Source organism: Ranitomeya variabilis, chromosome 4 (assembly GCF_051348905.1).
Source record: "Ranitomeya variabilis isolate aRanVar5 chromosome 4, aRanVar5.hap1, whole genome shotgun sequence".
Lineage (NCBI taxonomy): Eukaryota > Metazoa > Chordata > Amphibia > Anura > Dendrobatidae > Ranitomeya > Ranitomeya variabilis.
The window spans coordinates 394,946,125-394,963,486 of record NC_135235.1 but is presented as its reverse complement, the minus strand read 5'-3'; the positions used below and the strand labels follow the sequence as shown (position 1 = coordinate 394,963,486).

The 17,362-nt window shown below is 42.4% G+C and overlaps 1 protein-coding gene across 1 annotated transcript in view; it reads left to right on the top strand.

The window, feature by feature from the left end:
- The window catches only part of LOC143764876 (pendrin-like), a 162,338-nt gene that overhangs the window by 12,833 nt on the left and 132,143 nt on the right, over window positions 1-17,362 (top strand). The window lies entirely within an intron of this gene.

The window sequence follows — 17,362 nt, the reverse complement described above, 5'->3', positions numbered from 1 at the left end:
TCATCATCTCGCGAGATCGCAATGCATTATTGGGACCGGAGCATCGCTAAATGCCTTGCCTGGATCCAGTTGCCGCCAGAAGGTGAGTATATAACTATTTTTTATTTTAATTCTTTTTTTAACAGGGATATGGTGCTCACATTGCTATATACTATGTGGGCTGTGTTATATACTACGTGGGCTGTGTTATATACTGCGTGGGCTGTGTTATATACTACATGGGCTGTGCTATATACTACATCGCTGTGCTGTATACTACGTGGGCTGTGTTATATACTGCATGAGCTGTGTTATATACTGCGTCTCTGTGCTATATACTACTTGGACTATGCAATATATTACGTGGCTGGGCCATATACTACGTGGCAGTGTTATATACTGTGTGAGCTGTGCTATATACTACGTGAGCTGTGCTATATACTACATAGCTGTGCAATATATTACGTGGCTGGGCAATATACTACGTGGCTGTGCTATATACTACATGAGCTGTGTTATATACTGCATGGGCTGTGCTATATACTACATGGGCTGTTCTATATACTACGCGGGCTGTGCTATATAAAACGTGGCTGTGCTATATACTACTTGGCTGTGCTATATGCTACGTGGCTGTGTTATATGCTACGTGGCTGTGCTATATGCTACGTGGGCTGTGCTATATGTTATGTGGGCTGTGTTCTATACTACGAGGCCTGTGCTATATACTACGTGGCCTGTGCTATATGCTACGTGGCTGTGCTATATGCTACATGGGCTATGTTATATTCTACATGGGCTGTGTTATATGCTATGTGGGCTGTGGTATATTTCTCTGCTGTATCTGTGCATCATGAATCGTGGTATGTGTTAAAGAGGGGGGCCCACTGAGACTCTTTAAACCGGGGGCCCTCAAAAACCAGGAGCCGGCCTTGGCTTCACTGATTGTTCGCAGCTGGGCGTGACCAGTCAGTGACAGGCGCAGTCTGGCCGCGAATTGGCGTGGAATTTGAACCACGCTTCGCTAATTGGTCGCGCCCGGCCGGCCGAATCCTGTGTATAAATTGCATTATTCGGAAAACTTCATAAATAAACTACATACATATTCTAGAATACCTGATGCGTTAGAATCGGGCCACCATCTAGTTCACAAATAAAACCCTTCCCATTAGTGAGATAGAAGATGACAGTTGGTGCTCATAAAGTTCCATGGAGAACTGTAACTGTTATTCCAGAAGAACTTGCAGCAGAATGTCTGTCTTTATCTAGCTCCTCCCCTCTTCTCCGCCTTCCTCTAGCTCCTCTCTTCTCCGCCTTCCTCTCTCCATAGAACTTTAAAAGTATCAGCTGTCATCTGTTATCTCAATAATGGGATAACCCATCTTTAGTGAATACAGATTTTAACCAGAAATTGAGAATGGGTACTCAATCCAGGAGGAGAAACAAGATGATTTCTCTGATAAAATGTTTCAAAGTTACTTTTTTTCTTGTGTACTATTGATTTGTGAAATAAAAACTTAAACAACAGTCATGCTATGCTCACATGTTGTGTTTTTGCTGGGGGGAGGTTATGCAAATTAAAAGCTGCTTTTTACAGTACCAGTAAAGCTATGAGATTTCAGAAACCCACTACACAAGTTTGTTTCTTTTTTTCTTGACTGAATTGGAAAACTGCTGCATTTCTTAAAACTGTACCTTGTCAATTGTTTCCATGTTTTGCAGCATATTTTAACACATAGAAATCAATGAGTAAAAGCAAAAATCAGGTTTTTCCCCCCCAAAAAAATGCATGTACAGCAGGTAGTGAAACCCATCTATTTTTATGATTTTCCCAAGTATTAGTACAGTTTAATTACATTAGTAATATGTGTTAGCAAAGAATCAGACGGCCGTATAACTCGGACGGGGGTTACAGCGCAATGCTCAGACTGGCCAGCAGTGCTCCCAACCTGTGCGTGACAGCTGCATAGAAATAAATGCTATCACGCTTGGGTCAGGAGAGCCGCTGGCCGGTCCGAGCATTGCATTGCAATCCCCGTCCGAGTTATATGGCCGACTGACTCTTCCCTTAAGGTAAGCAATGCCCTACCACTTCAGCGTCCTACCAATGTGTCAGGTAAGGAATTCCCACCACTTCAGTGCCCTACCAATGTGTCGGGTAAGGAATTCCCAACCACTTCAGTGCCCTACCAATGTGTCAGGCAAGGAATTCCCACCACTTCAGTGCCCTACCAATGTGTCAGGCAAGGAATGCCCTACCACTTCAGTGCCCTACCAATGTGTCAGGTAAGGAATGTCCAACCACTTCAGTGCCCTACCAATGTGTCAGGTAAGGAATGCCCTACCACTTCAGTGCCCTACCAATGTGTCAGGTAAGGAATGTCCAACCACTTCAGTGCCCTACCAATGTGTCAGGTAAGCAATGCCCTACCACTTCAGTGCCCTACCAATGTGTCAGGTAAGGAATTCCCAACCACTTCAGTGCCCTACCAATGTGTCAGGCAAGGAATGCCCTACCACTTCAGTGCCCTACCAATGTGTCAGGTAAGGAATGTCCAACCACTTCAGTGCCCTACCAATGTGTCAGGTAAGGAATGCCCTACCACTTCAGTGCCCTACCAATGTGTCAGGTAAGGAATGTCCAACCACTTCAGTGCCCTACCAATGTGTCAGGTAAGCAATGCCCTACCACTTCAGTGCCCTACCAATGTGTCAGGTAAGGAATTCCCAACCACTTCAGTGCCCTACCAATGTGTCAGGCAAGGAATGCCCTACCACTTCAGTGCCCTACCAATGTGTCAGGTAAGGAATGTCCAACCACTTCCGTGCCTTACCAATGTGTCAGGTAAGGAATGCCCTACCACTTCAGTGCTCTACCAATGTGTCAGGTAAGGAATGTCCAACCACTTCAGTGCCCTACCAATGTGTCAGGTAAGGAATGTCCAACCACTTCCGTGCCTTACCAATGTGTCAGGTAAGGAATGCCCTACCACTTCAGTGCTCTACCAATGTGTCAGGTAAGGAATGTCCAACCACTTCAGTGCCCTACCAATGTGTCAGGTAAGGAATGTCCAACCACTTCAGTGCCCTACCAATGTGTCAGGTAAGGAATGCCCTACCACTTCAGTGCCCTACCAATGTGATAAGTATGCAATGCCCTAGAAATTCAATGCCCTACTCTTCTGTCAAGTAAACAATGCCCGACCAATACAACTTCCCCTACTGTTTTTACTTTTGCAATTGTGTATTTTTTCATGTACTCAAAAAACTTGGCTATGCTTCATACATCAATCCAGCTTTTTTGTTCAGAATAGTCACTATTTTTTCAGATATAATTTTTTCCCTCTTAAATAATTTAATCAAATTGTCCTTTTTTTCCAAAAATGTTTTATGGCTTCACAAACATCTTGCATTGATGGCTTAACACTTTGTATTGATCATACTTGCAAAGTGGAAGTAAAGCTGAACTCTGGGATCCTGAAAAGTGCAGCAAAAAACTATATAAAAAAAAAGCAGTAAAAAGCTCTAGTTTTTTACTGCCAAGAGATCAGGCTTTGGCTGCAGAAAAAAGCCTCATAAAATCAACATGTGAACATAGCTATACACTTTAAGCACCTCTTGGTGAAAAGTAGTCTTGGGTTCTTGCGATTCCTCTTGACACCACCTACTCAGTGAAATAAAATAAAACCTATGCCTATCGATTGCTGACAACCGAGTAAGACACACATGAAGTCAACCATACATTTATCTAATGTTCTACTGCTTCTCCTCTGTATATGTATATACTTTAATAAATGTACATTGCTCAGGTTGTAGGTATAGAGTTCACATTATAAAGATGTGATCCTGGAAAATTACTGACACCACAGTGTTTCATGGTAGTAGGATTTGGCAAAAACAGGAGTTTATGAACCAAAAACAAGCTTAGCTATCAACCTTCACCCTGTTTTACCACCCATTAAAAGAACCTACATTATGATAAAGCAGATGAACAGTTGATGAACTGGATCTGTCTGGTGATGCCAAGTGTTGTAATAAAAAAGAGTAAACTTTTATTATTTAGTCCTTATTTCACCTGTGCATCCATTTGGCATTTCTACCAGACATTTTTCAGGTCAACCAGACTCCAAATACAAAACTTGTCACAAAAATGACTGGAATGTTATTACTTTGTTAGCAATAGAATGACTATTGATAGAAAAAATGGTCCACATCTTTAAGGTACCGTCACACTAAACGACATCGCTAGCGATCCGTGACGTTGCAGCGTCCTCACTAGCGATATCGTTTAGTTTGACATGCAGCAGCGATCAGGATCCTGCTGTGATGTCGCTGGTCGCTGAATAAAGTTCAGAACTTTATTTGGTCATCCGATCGCCGTGTATCGTTGTGTTTGACAGCAAAAGCAACGATACCAGCGATATTTTACACTGGTAACCAGGGTAAACATCGGGTTACTAAGCGCAGGGCCGCGCTTAGTAACCCGATGTTTACCCTGGTTACCAGCATAAAATGTAAAAAAAACAAACAGTACATACTCACATGCGTCCCCCGGCGTCCGCTTCCCACACTGACTGAGCGCCACAAAGTGAAATTGAAAGCACAGCGGTGACGTCACCGCTGTGCCCTGCTACTGCCGGCGCTCAGTCATTGCAGGAAGTGAACGCCGGGGGACGCATGTAAGTATGTACTGTTTGTTTTTTTTACATTTTACACTGGTAACCAGGGTAAACATCGGGTTACTAAGCGCGGCCCTGCGCTTAGCAACCCGATGTTTACCCTGGTTACCCGGGGACCTCGGCATCGTTGGTCGCTGGAGAGCGGTCTGTGTGACAGCTCCCCAGCGATCAAACAGCGACGCTGCAGCGATCGGCATCGTTGTCGCTATCGCTGCAGCGTCGCTTAGTGTGACGGTACCTTTACCCTAGTCTTCTCCTGAAAGGATAAGTTTAATCAAAGTGGATATCACAGGAGCTGCATACAATTGCTTTGATGATATGCTAAAAGCATGGGCACATAAAACACTGGAAACCCATGAAATGTTCCCCATGCCATTGGCTTGACTTTTGGATATGGGATGGACCCCACTCCATCTTAAAACCACCATAACTACTGTAAACCTAGGTACTAAAATAAATACACAAAACACATTATTTTGGTTGTCAAAATGGCAACAGCTTTTATTCAAATCACAGGATTAAATAATCACAGTAGGAGTCAGGTGGAGTGCTAGTACATTGGGATATCCCCAGCTGTCTGACATACAGCACCAGGACAGACAGCCATAAAGGGGCGGCATGCACTGGCTTGCCATTCAAGCAGAGCCAGTAAACTTTCAGGGCACCAATGACCCTATTATCCTCACTCCTGTCCTTAACCACTGTGCTCACCCCTGATTGATGTTACCATTACAACGTCCTTGAGGCTGGCCACCAAAGCCGAGCCTGCTCACCACCATGAGGTTTTACATCCTCTACTAGTTAAAATGAGTACACCTTAACTTGTCTGCAACTTCCACCTGACTCCTAAACTGCAAAGCCGTGACGGGTTATAAATTCCAAGTCTCATTTGCCACTTTTTTTTTTTTTTAATAATTAAATCATTTTTGTAAACTTAAAAAAACTAGAAGTCCCTGCAAAAGCATTAATGGGACTAAACTTGGCAAACCTCCGACTCGCAAAGAGTCATCCTACAGCGCTCAGGAGAGGAAAAAACCCCTGTGCAGGAGAGGAAAAAACCCCTGTGGAGGAAACCTCCAGGGAACCATGGCTTAAGGATTGCCCTTCCCTTGGGCTTAGAAGGTTACCACAAATAATAACTCTTTATAGCCAATATACAATTGAACCTGGTACAAGATATACAATGACAAATTCAAAAATACAATAAAGCATCTATCATTATACAAGCAATAATTAAAAAGTTTTAGGACAGAGATTATAAACAGGGTGGGAGGGCGGGTAATGTTTCATCCTGTCCCTCCTGTGAGAGAAAGAGGGAGAGCCAGAGTTGCCTCCCCTATATAAGCCCCACCCTCCTCACAGTAATACACCAGGCATAAACATTTAAACTCCTTCCTCTTAAAGCAACAACACTCTTGTTTAAAATCTACACCGCAATACAAACAAAAGCTGCAGGAATTCTCGGTCCACCCATCCCCAAGCCATGTCCACCTCCGTCTAGTCTCCATTGGTTTCTGGAACACAACCACAAAGCATGACTTACACACCCCCAAGCTTAGTGGTTGGAGACATGTTCTTTTCCTGAAATTATGTGCACCTTTTTCTCCACACATACCTTTGATCACTGTGGCCAAAGAATTCTAGTTTAACCTTATCAGTCCACATTACTTGTTTCCAAAATGCATCAGGCTTATTTAGATGTTCTTTTGCATACTTCTGACGCTGAACTTTATGGTGAAGACAGAGGAGAGGTTTTCTTCTGATGACTCTTCCATGAAAGCAATATTTGTGCAGGTGTCTATGAACAGTAGAACAATGTATCACAATGCCAGAGTTTGCTAAATCTTTCTAAAGGTCTTTTGCAGTGAAGCAGGGAGTTCTGATTTGCCTCTTCAGCACTCCTACGAGCAGGTGTCACTGAAATTTTGCTTGGTCTTCCATACCTCATCTTGACATTCACTGTTCTTGTCAACTGCCAGTTCTTAATTACATTTCAAATTGAGGAAAGGGCAATTTGAAAACACTTTGCTATCTTCTTATAGCTTTCTCCTGCTTTTTGTGGGCCTCCACCAATTTCATTTTCAGAGTGCTAGGCAGCTGCTTAGAAGAACCCATGGCCAAACATTTGTGTCAGCCCATTTTCCTTTTTGTAATTTTTAAAATGTAAGAAATGACTCTCTCTCTCTGTGTATATATTGTATATACAGTGCCTACGGAAAGTATTCAGACCCCTTTAAAGTTTTCACTCTTTGTTTCATCGCAGCCATTTGGTAAATTCAAAAAAGTTCATTTTATTCTCATTAATGTACACTCTGCACCCCATCTTGACTGAAAAAAAAAATTAATGTAAATATTTTTGCAAATGTAAAAAAAAGAAAAACTGAAATATCACATGGTCATAAGTATGCAGACCCTTTTCTCCGACACTCATATTTAAGTCACATGCTGTCCATTTTCTTGAGATCCTCCTTGAGATGGTTCTACTCATTCATTGGAGTCCAGCTGTGTTTAATTAAACTGATTACACTTAATTTGGAAAGGCACACACCTGTCTATATAAGACCTCACAGCTCACAGTGCATGTCAGCCCAAATGAGAATCATGAGCACACAGCTAAAAGAACAAAGGAGTAGCTTCAGAACAACTCTGACCATTCTTGACTGGCCCAGCCAGAGCCCTGACCTAAACCCTACTGAGCTTCTCTGGAGAGACCTGAAAATGGCTTTCCTTTAACGTTCACCATCCAACCTGATGGAGCTGGAGAGGATCTGCAAGGAAGAATGGCAGAGGATCCTAAAAAACCAGGTGTGAAAAACGTGTTGTATCATTCCCAAGAAGACTCATGGCTGTACTAGCTCAAAAGGGTGCTTCTACTCAATACTGAGCAAAGGGTCTGAATACTTATGACCATGTGATATTTCAGTTTTTCTTTTTTAATATATTTGCAAACATTTCAACATTTCTGGGGGGGGTTTCAGTCAAGATGGGGTGCAGAGTGTACATTGATGAGAAAAAAAAATAATTTTTTTGAATTTACCAAATGGCTGCAATGAAACAAAGAGTGAAAAATTTAAAGGGGTCTGAGTTAGAGATGGGCGAACCCGAACAGTAAAGTTCGGCATCCGTACCGAACACCTACTGTTCGGGCACAGACTCTGAACACAGACTTCACCAGGATGTCTGTGTTACTGTTCGGGTTCAGCTGCCCGACCACCGGGTGTTTGTCGCACTGTCATATGCATGGCAGCACAGCAAACAACGCTTCTGATCAGTGGTGAAATCATCCCCGCCGGTCATAGAGCTGCGATTCCCACACTGTCAAAAGACAGCATGAGCGCTCAGCTGTGATCAGAGGTATAAAGTTTACCTACGGTCACTGGTGTCAGCTGATGGGACTACTGATCCCTTCATCCGACACCTGCTGCCGCTAATAACAGCTAGAGCAGCCGCTCCTGCACTGTAAATAAATATTTTTTTTTTTTAAATGGCATGGGTTCCTCTGTATTTTTGTTAACTAGCCAAGCAAAACTCACAGCTGGGTGCTGCAACCCTCAGCTGTCAGCTTCAGCAAGGCTGGTTATCAAGAGTAGAGGGCTCCCCACACTGTATTTTTTAATTATTTAATAAATGATCTTAAAAAACGGCATGGGGTTACCCCCATTTTTGACAACCAACCTTGCTAAAGCAGACAGCTGGGGGCTGGTGTTCTCAGACTGTTCAGGAGCCATGGATATTGCCCCCCGGCCTAAAAACAGCAGCCCGCAGATGTCCAGAAAAGGCATATCTATTAGATTCGCCAATTCTGGCGCTTTGCCCGATTCTTCCCATTTGCCCTGTAGCAGTGGCAAGTGGAGCTAATATTTGTGGGGTAGATGTCAACTTTGTATTGTCAGGTGACATCAAGCCCATGGCTTAGTAATGGAGAGGCATCTATAACCTAATCTAAGACTTCTCCCGTGCTGCGCCAATCCTCTGGAATCCTCTACCCCAAGATATTAGAACCATCCACAATTTGCATAGTTTTAGGCGCTCCCTCAAAACACATTTGTTCAGAGCGGCCTATCACGTTCCCTAATCAAACTCATTTTATGTTTGTGTGTGTGTAGCCCATTCGCTATCTCTATCTACCCCCCACTCCCTGAAGATGGCTGGACCATCATTGTAAATACATCATTGTAAATACACACCTGTACTTTGTATCTCCCCACCTTTACTGTAGATTGTAAGCTCTCACGAGCAGGGTCGTCGTATTTTGTTTTATTCTGCTTTATTACTGTATTGTTAACATTGTTACCTATGACTGTTGTGTTTGAAACTGTTAAACTGTAAAGCGCTGCGGAATATGTTGGCGCTATATAAATAAAGATTATTATTATTATTATTATAACACACCTATTCATTACTAATCCTATAGCTATATGGTAAATAAAGACACAGCCAGAATAAAGTCATTTAATTGAAAGAAAGACACAGATTCCTTAAATAATCTCAATTAAACCATACTTACGACCTCGCCTAATTCCACCGAAACCCTTGATCTCCTGTAATAAAGATAAAGTATAAAAACAACAATATACCATACCTGTCTGTCATTCTGTCCCACGCCGTAACCCATGTCTGGGGGATAAACAGTTTGCAACCTGGATGGTGCCAAGATGTGACTGTCCAGGCTGAGAAGCGCTGGTTACTGAATTGCTGTGAGCGCAGCCTCTGTGACCGGTGGTGATGTCATTGAGTTTACGTCCGGTCACTGAGGCTCCGTTCCCAGCCGAGCTGAACTGCGATGGCCTCCGTGAGATCCCCGCTAGCGAGAGTTATTAGTTGCAGCAGATGTCGGATGATGGAATCAGTAGTCCCATCTGCTGACACCAGTGACCAGAGGTAAACTTTATACCTCCGATCACAGCTGAGTGCTCACGCTGTCTTTTGACAGTGTGGGAACTACGGCTCTGTGACTGGCGGGGATGATTTCACCGCCAATCAGAAGCGGTGTTTGCCGCGCTGTCTTGCACATTACAGCGCAGCAAACACTGGATGTTCTGGCCCCCCATTCAAGTGGATGGGGTGTGGATACTGTTGTGGTACCCAAACCCGAACTTTTTGTAACTGTTCGGCCGAACCCACCGGACCCGAACATCCAGGTGTCCGCCCATCTCTAGTCTGAATGCTTTCCGTACCCACTGTATATACATAAACATATACATAAACTTGTATGAATAAGCTTTTGCCCCTTCATGATTTCCTGTTCTTTTGCATGTTTGTCACACTTAAATATTTCAGATCACCAGACAAATTTAAATATTAGACAAAAATAACACAGGTAAACACAAAATGCAGTTTTTACGTGAAGGCCTTTAACATTAAAGGAAAAAGAAATCCAATCCTACAGGGCCCTGTGTGATTGCCCCCCCAGAACATAAATTAACTGTGGTTCGTCCATAAAAACGGAAGAGAAAATTTTCACCGTACTCACATTTTAGGAAACAGCTGTCTTTATTTTCTGGAGTGCCTTTCCAATACTATTTACCGACCAGAAATATCCAATGTAATAAAGAGGTCAACATTCACATCCAATAATTAAAAATATCTTCCAGCTTTTTTCCAAATACATATCTTTAAAATCCATACAAGGATGATGTGGTACAGGATCCACTCTGACATGTTTCAGGAGCCTACTGCGCCCTTTGTAACTGGTTTATCACATCCTTGGGAAGCTGAGTACCAATTCCCTAGCCACACCCAAGCCTAATTACTGTCACACCTGTTCTCAATCAAAAAAATCACTTAAATAGAACATGCCTAACAAAGTTAAGTAGGCGAAAGGATCCACAAAAGCTAGACATCATCCAAAGAAAGTCTGGATCAAATGAGAAACAAAGTATTTGAGATGTATCAGTCTTGAAAACGTTATAAAGCCATTTCTAAAGCTTTGAGACTCCAGTGAACCACAATGAGAGCCATTATCCACAAATGGCGAAAACGTGGAACAGGGGTGAACCTTCCCAGGGGTGACCGGCCAACCAAAGTTATCCCAAGAGTGCAGTGATGATGAAGTACTACAGGCCTCATTTGCGACAGTTAACGTCAGTGTTCATGACTCCACCATAAGAAAAATTGCCTGCATGTTAGAGTTCCAAGAAGAAAACCACTGCTGAGCAATAAAAGCATAAAGGCTCATCTTATTTTGCCAGAACACATCTTGATGATCCCCAAGAATTTTGGGATACTCTGTAGACTGACGAGACAAAAGTTGAACTTATTGGAAGGTGTATTTCCCATTAGATCTAGCGTAGAAGTAACACAGCATTTCAGAAAAGGAACATTATACTAACAGTAAAATATGGTGGTTTTTGAGTGATGGTATGGGAATGTTTTGCTGATTCAGGACCTCGAAGACTTGCTATGGTAAATAGAACCATTAATTCCGCTGTCTACTAAAATATCCTAAAAGAGAATGCTGTGCCATCTGTTTGGCATCTCAAACTGAAGCGCACTTGGGTTATGCAGCAGGACATTGATCCAAAACACACCAGCTCTGAATGGCTTAAGAAAAATAAGACTCTGGAGTGGCCAAGTCAAAAGTCCTGACCTTAATCCACTTGAGATGCTGTGGCATGACCTTAAAAAGGTGGTTCATGGTCAGAAACCTTTCAATGTGGCTGAATTACAACAATTCTGTAAAGATGAGTGGGCCAGAATTCCTCTAGAGCGTTGGAAAAAGACTCAGTGCCAGGTATCGCAAACGCTTGACTGCAGTTGTTGCTGCTAAGGGTGGCCCAACCAGTTATTAGGCTTAGGTAGCAATTACTTTTTAACACAGGGCCCTGTAGGTTTGGATTTATTTTTCCCTTAATAATAAAGACCTTTATTTAAAAACTGCATTTTGCGTTTAATTGTGTTATCTTTGTCTAATATTTAATTTTTTTTAGTGAGCTGAAACATTTAAGTGTGACACTTACTGTACATTTTTAGAAAAAGTATTCCTAAAGTCTGTTTATGATATGTAAATGAGGCGTTTCACTAGTCGATGGGGCATTAGTGACCCCAGACTAGTCGGCCCACTTAGATATTATCATGACCCCGTGAACTTGATAACATGACTTACAAACATCGACGTCATCGCAAGCGCTATACTTACCTTGTGCAGAAGACTTCTGATCATGTGCAGTGAACTGCTCTGAATTTGGGACGCGTACACCCAGCTTCAGATGATCAATGATGCGAGGGGAGGAAGTTGCGTAAGCACAGCGCTTGTGATGACTCTGGCACTTGTAAGTTATGTTATCACGCCCACAGGGGCATGCTAACATCTAAGTGGGCCGACTAATCTGGGGACACTAACACCCCATCGACTAGTTAAAGGCCTCATTTACATATCATCATAAACGGACTTTAGAAATACTTTTTCTGAAGATCTGTTCATGTGTGTAATGTAATGCTGGGACTGTTAGGCAGGGCATTTACATATGCAGAACCAACTGCTGGTGGTTGTGGGGTTATGGGGGACCTGACAGGTTTATTTTAACTGTTCGCAATAACAGTAATTTTGACCAGGGGTGCCTAAACTTTTACATGCCACTTTATATTAAAATAATACTGCCCATGTAGGTGGGCGTGGCTTAATTCACCAGAGCTCACACTGCTCCTGTGTATTCTGCTGCAGACACAACGCTCAATGAAGATGCAGCTCTCCCTTGTATCTAAATGTATACAGTAAAGTGTATATATATGCACACAATGCTGTATACCCTGTGCAATGTAAGTATTCCCTCTATAATATGAATACAGTCATATCTCTTTTATCTCTCTCCATTCCATTCACTAGTCAGTGAGTGGGAGAAGGGATAATCGTTATCACCACGGCTTCTGTTTTGGTGCTTTCTGCATTATTTCTATTCCTTGTACAGTGCCATGTACAGGAAGTCCTGATTATGCTTTATGACACTGGGAGTCCAGTGTGAGAGGTTTAGGTGAAGTTAGAGGGGGTGTACTGACTGTGATCTGGCAGCCCAGCAGAAGGGACAGTGAGAAATGTAGTCAGATGGGAGCAGAGGAATCTTAGGAACAGGTGATGGCTTAGCTGCTACCAGGGAACAGGTAGTGAAGCAAAAGAGTACAAAACAACATGAAAGGTCGTAGAAAAGGTACATGGTTATATTTCGGGGCATAATTCTTAAGCATTTATGGCAAAAACAGTAACTGACCTAGCGTAGAACCTCTTTGTGTTACAGAGAAGTGCACATCATAAAGACAAGCTTTAAACCATACTTCACTGGGTCATCAAGCAATAAAGTAAGGAATACATGGTATATATAGTATGTAGTAAAAAGATAGTTATCCTTTAAAGCATATCTCCAATATACCTTTTATTCTGCATAAATAAATAGTACCTGTGAACATACTTGCAAATGCAGCGGCCCCCAGACACAGGGCAGCGGGGTACTTGGTACCGGGTCTCTCTCTCGGTTCTGGGGATGTCACGGTGGCCTGACCCGGTCCGTGGCCCTGCTAAGGGGCGCCCAATTAAAGATGTAGGTGTAGATGTAGGTCGCAGTAAATGACGAGGACACAGGGTTGCAGTCTCTTTACCTCTTTACTGAAGGCTTCGGCATCCACAATCCAGAGCACTGCTAACAGGGCTGGCTGAGACCGGCCGGTCCGAAGGCACATCCAGAGTTCCCTTAGCAGGTGGAAATCAGTTGCCTACCTACTAGCGCCTGGGTGTTGTAGTACTTCCCTGCTGAGCACCACGGGATAGTCCTCACAACTGTCGTGTATGTTTCTGTTTTTTCTCTCCGTCCCCCAGATGATATGGATAGGACGCACCCGTATGACGGGGTAGGCCTGGAGTTATTTTATAGGGACCCTAGAGACGCCCCTCTCCCACAATTGCCTCCGTTGTCTTCATTAGGTGATTAAGGTGAGGCAGCCAACCTACAGTTAACTGCCCTGCCGTTGGTTTGAAGTAATGCGTAGAGCCTAATAGTTCCTCGGCGTTCCGGCCACCGGCTACGCGCCTCAGAAGGATGTTGCTGATCTTGGGGCACGACTCCTACTGGTTCTATCGCCTTTGTGCTGTGATCTCGTTTCTCACTTCTCCACAATATACTTCGCTTCGTGTCCTTTCTTGGGATGCCGCCGCAATGAAGTGCAGGCGCGGCTCCATAACGTTCTGTCCTTTTTGCTAGGCCACTGCCAGGATCCCACCCCTGACAGGGACCCCCCTGAATCTTCCCAAGCAACGCTCTCCTCTCACTAGATGTTACCTGGGCAAAACCCAGTCAGCTTCTCTCTAACTTCCTATCCAACCCCCAGTTTTACCAGAGTGTGAGGAGTGGCCTAATACATAGAACCCTTTGCTCCCCCTGGTGGCCAGAGTGTGAAGTGTAATGTGTGACTGTGATACCTGGTCAGGTGAACTCCTGAATATACTCATTTACTGTGTTAGCAATTTTGCTTTGTTTACATGCACTTGCTCACTTTATGTTTTTTAGAGTGTAAGGATTTATTCTGGGGCTAGTGGACCCTCACCTTACATCATATCATTTATTAACTATTTGGCACTGTGCACTTTTTTGAGGCTAATTTTAGTCCTCACTTTCTTATACTTGGATTTTCTCTTTTAGAATTCACATTTTATCCTTTCTTCTTCCCCCACCTTTGTTCTTAACACAGTACATGACTTTTATGAAATATATTGTATTTATTTTACCTTTGGGGTTGTTCAACCTCTAATCTTCTTGCCTATATATATTTATATGATTGGTATATTTTTTTGGTCCAGCATACGTGCGCATTTTGTATATATATATTTTTATTATGTGGATTATTGCTTACTATATTATATTATAATAAAATTTAATTTTTAAATACTACCTATCTTCTTATCTGGGTCCCCTGTTTATCCATTGCTCAGGTTTTGTTGCCTTACACACCAAGGACTAAGTACATGGTCTCCATAAAATGTATAGAAAGTATACTCACAGAAAGTTCAGTGGCACATCTTTGAATGCAACAGCTACCTCCCCAACAGTGCCGTTTTGCCTAATGCTTCATCATAAGTTTATATGTTGGACATTACATAAATAATATACATCAATCAGCCACAACATTAAAACCTTCAGGGCTGATATTGTGTAGGCCCCCCACTTGTCACCAATAAAGATCTGACATATGGAATGCACAAGACTTCTGAAGGTGTCCTGTTGTATCTAGAGAAAAGAATAAAAAATATAGGTTGGGGGGTCTGACTTAATAAAAAACTACAATAGAGTTGAAAATCCCCTTAAAAAAAACTTTATCAAAAATATTTATAAATGGCATCTTCACAATTCATTAAATACTGTATAACACAATAATGTATAGGAGGATATTATGAGCAACGATTGCTGTGAAGCTTCAGGGGAAAAACATATGACCATATATAAAGAATAACAAAACAGCGACACAATTAATATAAATATCACAAAATAAATATCATTAAATTTCACTAAAGAAATCAGTATCATTACAGAATACTAGTCATCCTTCTTTAGTCACTTTTGGTATTTAATAGCCACCGTATGCTAGAAACTCCCCACAGGATCTGAAGGTTTTGATGCTTTGAACCAGTCACCTAGTTGTCACAGTTTGGTGTAAGATTGGTCAACTAGAGTGTTAAATATGCTTATTTCGCGCATTTATTTAATCAGGACTCTTTTCCAGATGCGATACTCTTAAAGAAAAATGTCATGATATTTTCATAAAAAATGTAGTGGTTTATTGGATTGTCCACAAAAAAAACCACATTGCAATAAAACATAAAATAAGTGAAGTAGTTACAAAGAGATTGTCCATTTGTCCATATCAACGTTTGTTCCCCATCTTTCCTGAAATTCTGAATAATAAATGGAATCTGTCCCTGTCATGGAGTATGGTAGTAGTCATCCTTGTTAACTCACATACCAGCTGTTCATTCCATCTATGTGAAGTCTGAAGTCCACAGAGAGTGATGGAGAAGGCAGGAGGATGCCCCAAGTGACCGCCGCCCTCCTAAGAGCTGTGGATTATATATGTCCCATAGAACATGTGTTCTCTATATATGGTGTTAACTTTTACTCTGAGCTAAATATACAGGAATAGCTAATGCAATGTCAGCAAAAGGCAATGTGCTCAGTACAGAATTGAGAATAAGAATAATTCAATTAATAATTAATATTTAACATAGAGATACTAACCAACTGAGTTATCAAATGATGAGCTAAAAGAGCAGCAGCTAACAGATTTTTGCATTGGACAGGCAGCACAGTTGACAAGCAGACAGGACCAAGAATGCACAAAAAAACCACAGAGCGGCAGTCAGTTGATAAGCTAGTTTATCATGACAGTCCAAAATTGTGAAAATTGTTGTTCAAAATGTAGGAACATGATTTTCTCCACAGGTTTTTAGAATCTCTTCTCCAGATTAAATGTTTTCAGTCAATGAGCTGAATAAAATCAGTTTTGATTACTTGAAGTCCAGAATCTGGTTGATCTGCCAGAGCTGTATATATATAAACCTTCCACCTCTCTCTAATTTTGTCATTGGTACCGATGTGTACCATGACCACTGGGTTTTCCCCAGCCCCACCCAGAAATCTGTCTATCCGATCCACAATATGTTGAACCCGAGCACCCGGCAGACAACACACTGTTTGGCATCCACGGTCTCGGCGGCAGATGACCGTGTCTGTCCGCCTAATTATAGAGTCCCCTACCACCAACATCTGTCTGGCCTTTGCTGCACTCCTATTTCCCTCCTTTTTACAGCAGTCGTTTTCCTGGTTGCTAGGAGCAACGTTCTGCTGTAGTGATCCCAGTCTTGGGCCTGCATTCCAAATATCAGCCAAACGGGCATATTTACTAGGTTGTGCCAGATCAGAACTGGGCTCCCTGGCACTTTTCCCCCTACCCCTTCTTGTAATATTTACCCAGCTGCGTACTTCTCTGTCCTGATCTCTCCTACATCGACCCTCCTCCATATCGCTGGCCCCAGGTGGCGCAAGCTCAGTGAGCTCTAAACTCCTCTCCAGGTTTGCAATGCTCTGAGTGTTGCAAGCTGCATATTTAGATCCATTACCTGGGCTTCCAAACATGTAACTCGCTGTCGAGTTCAGGCATATTCACCCTCAAACAGCTGTTCAAGTTATGCATACATCTCACAATACTCACATCTGGTGGCATTGTCCTTGGAGCACATATACAATGGGGATAATCATACAGATAAAAGCAGAGAAAAACAATGGAAAACTAATAAGGAAAACACCAAACTCTGTTCTTGTGTTAAACTGTGATACTGGGGTTAACTATGGACTTATCTGCAGCCCTGAACTTAAAGACAGCCCTCTTCTGCTCTGCAGCCCTTGCTTAGAGTATCTGGAATTTGTAGTCTACCCTACAGCACAGCACATGTGTTACTGTAAGAAGCTTCTGGATCAAAAAGCACATTTCTAGTGGCATCAGATATTCGTATACCAAGTATGATATCTGCAATAGTGATGTCCACCTGAACTAAATAAGCCATCTAAAAAGAGGATCAGTGCCAAAATGAAGAACCTTTTTTCTATCTATAGTCATGATGTTATCAACAGCAGTGGGACTGTGATTTCATGACTGACACAGAATAAGTAAAATAATCGATACTTTAGGCTACGTTCACATTTGCGGCCAGCGCCGCAGCGTCGGGC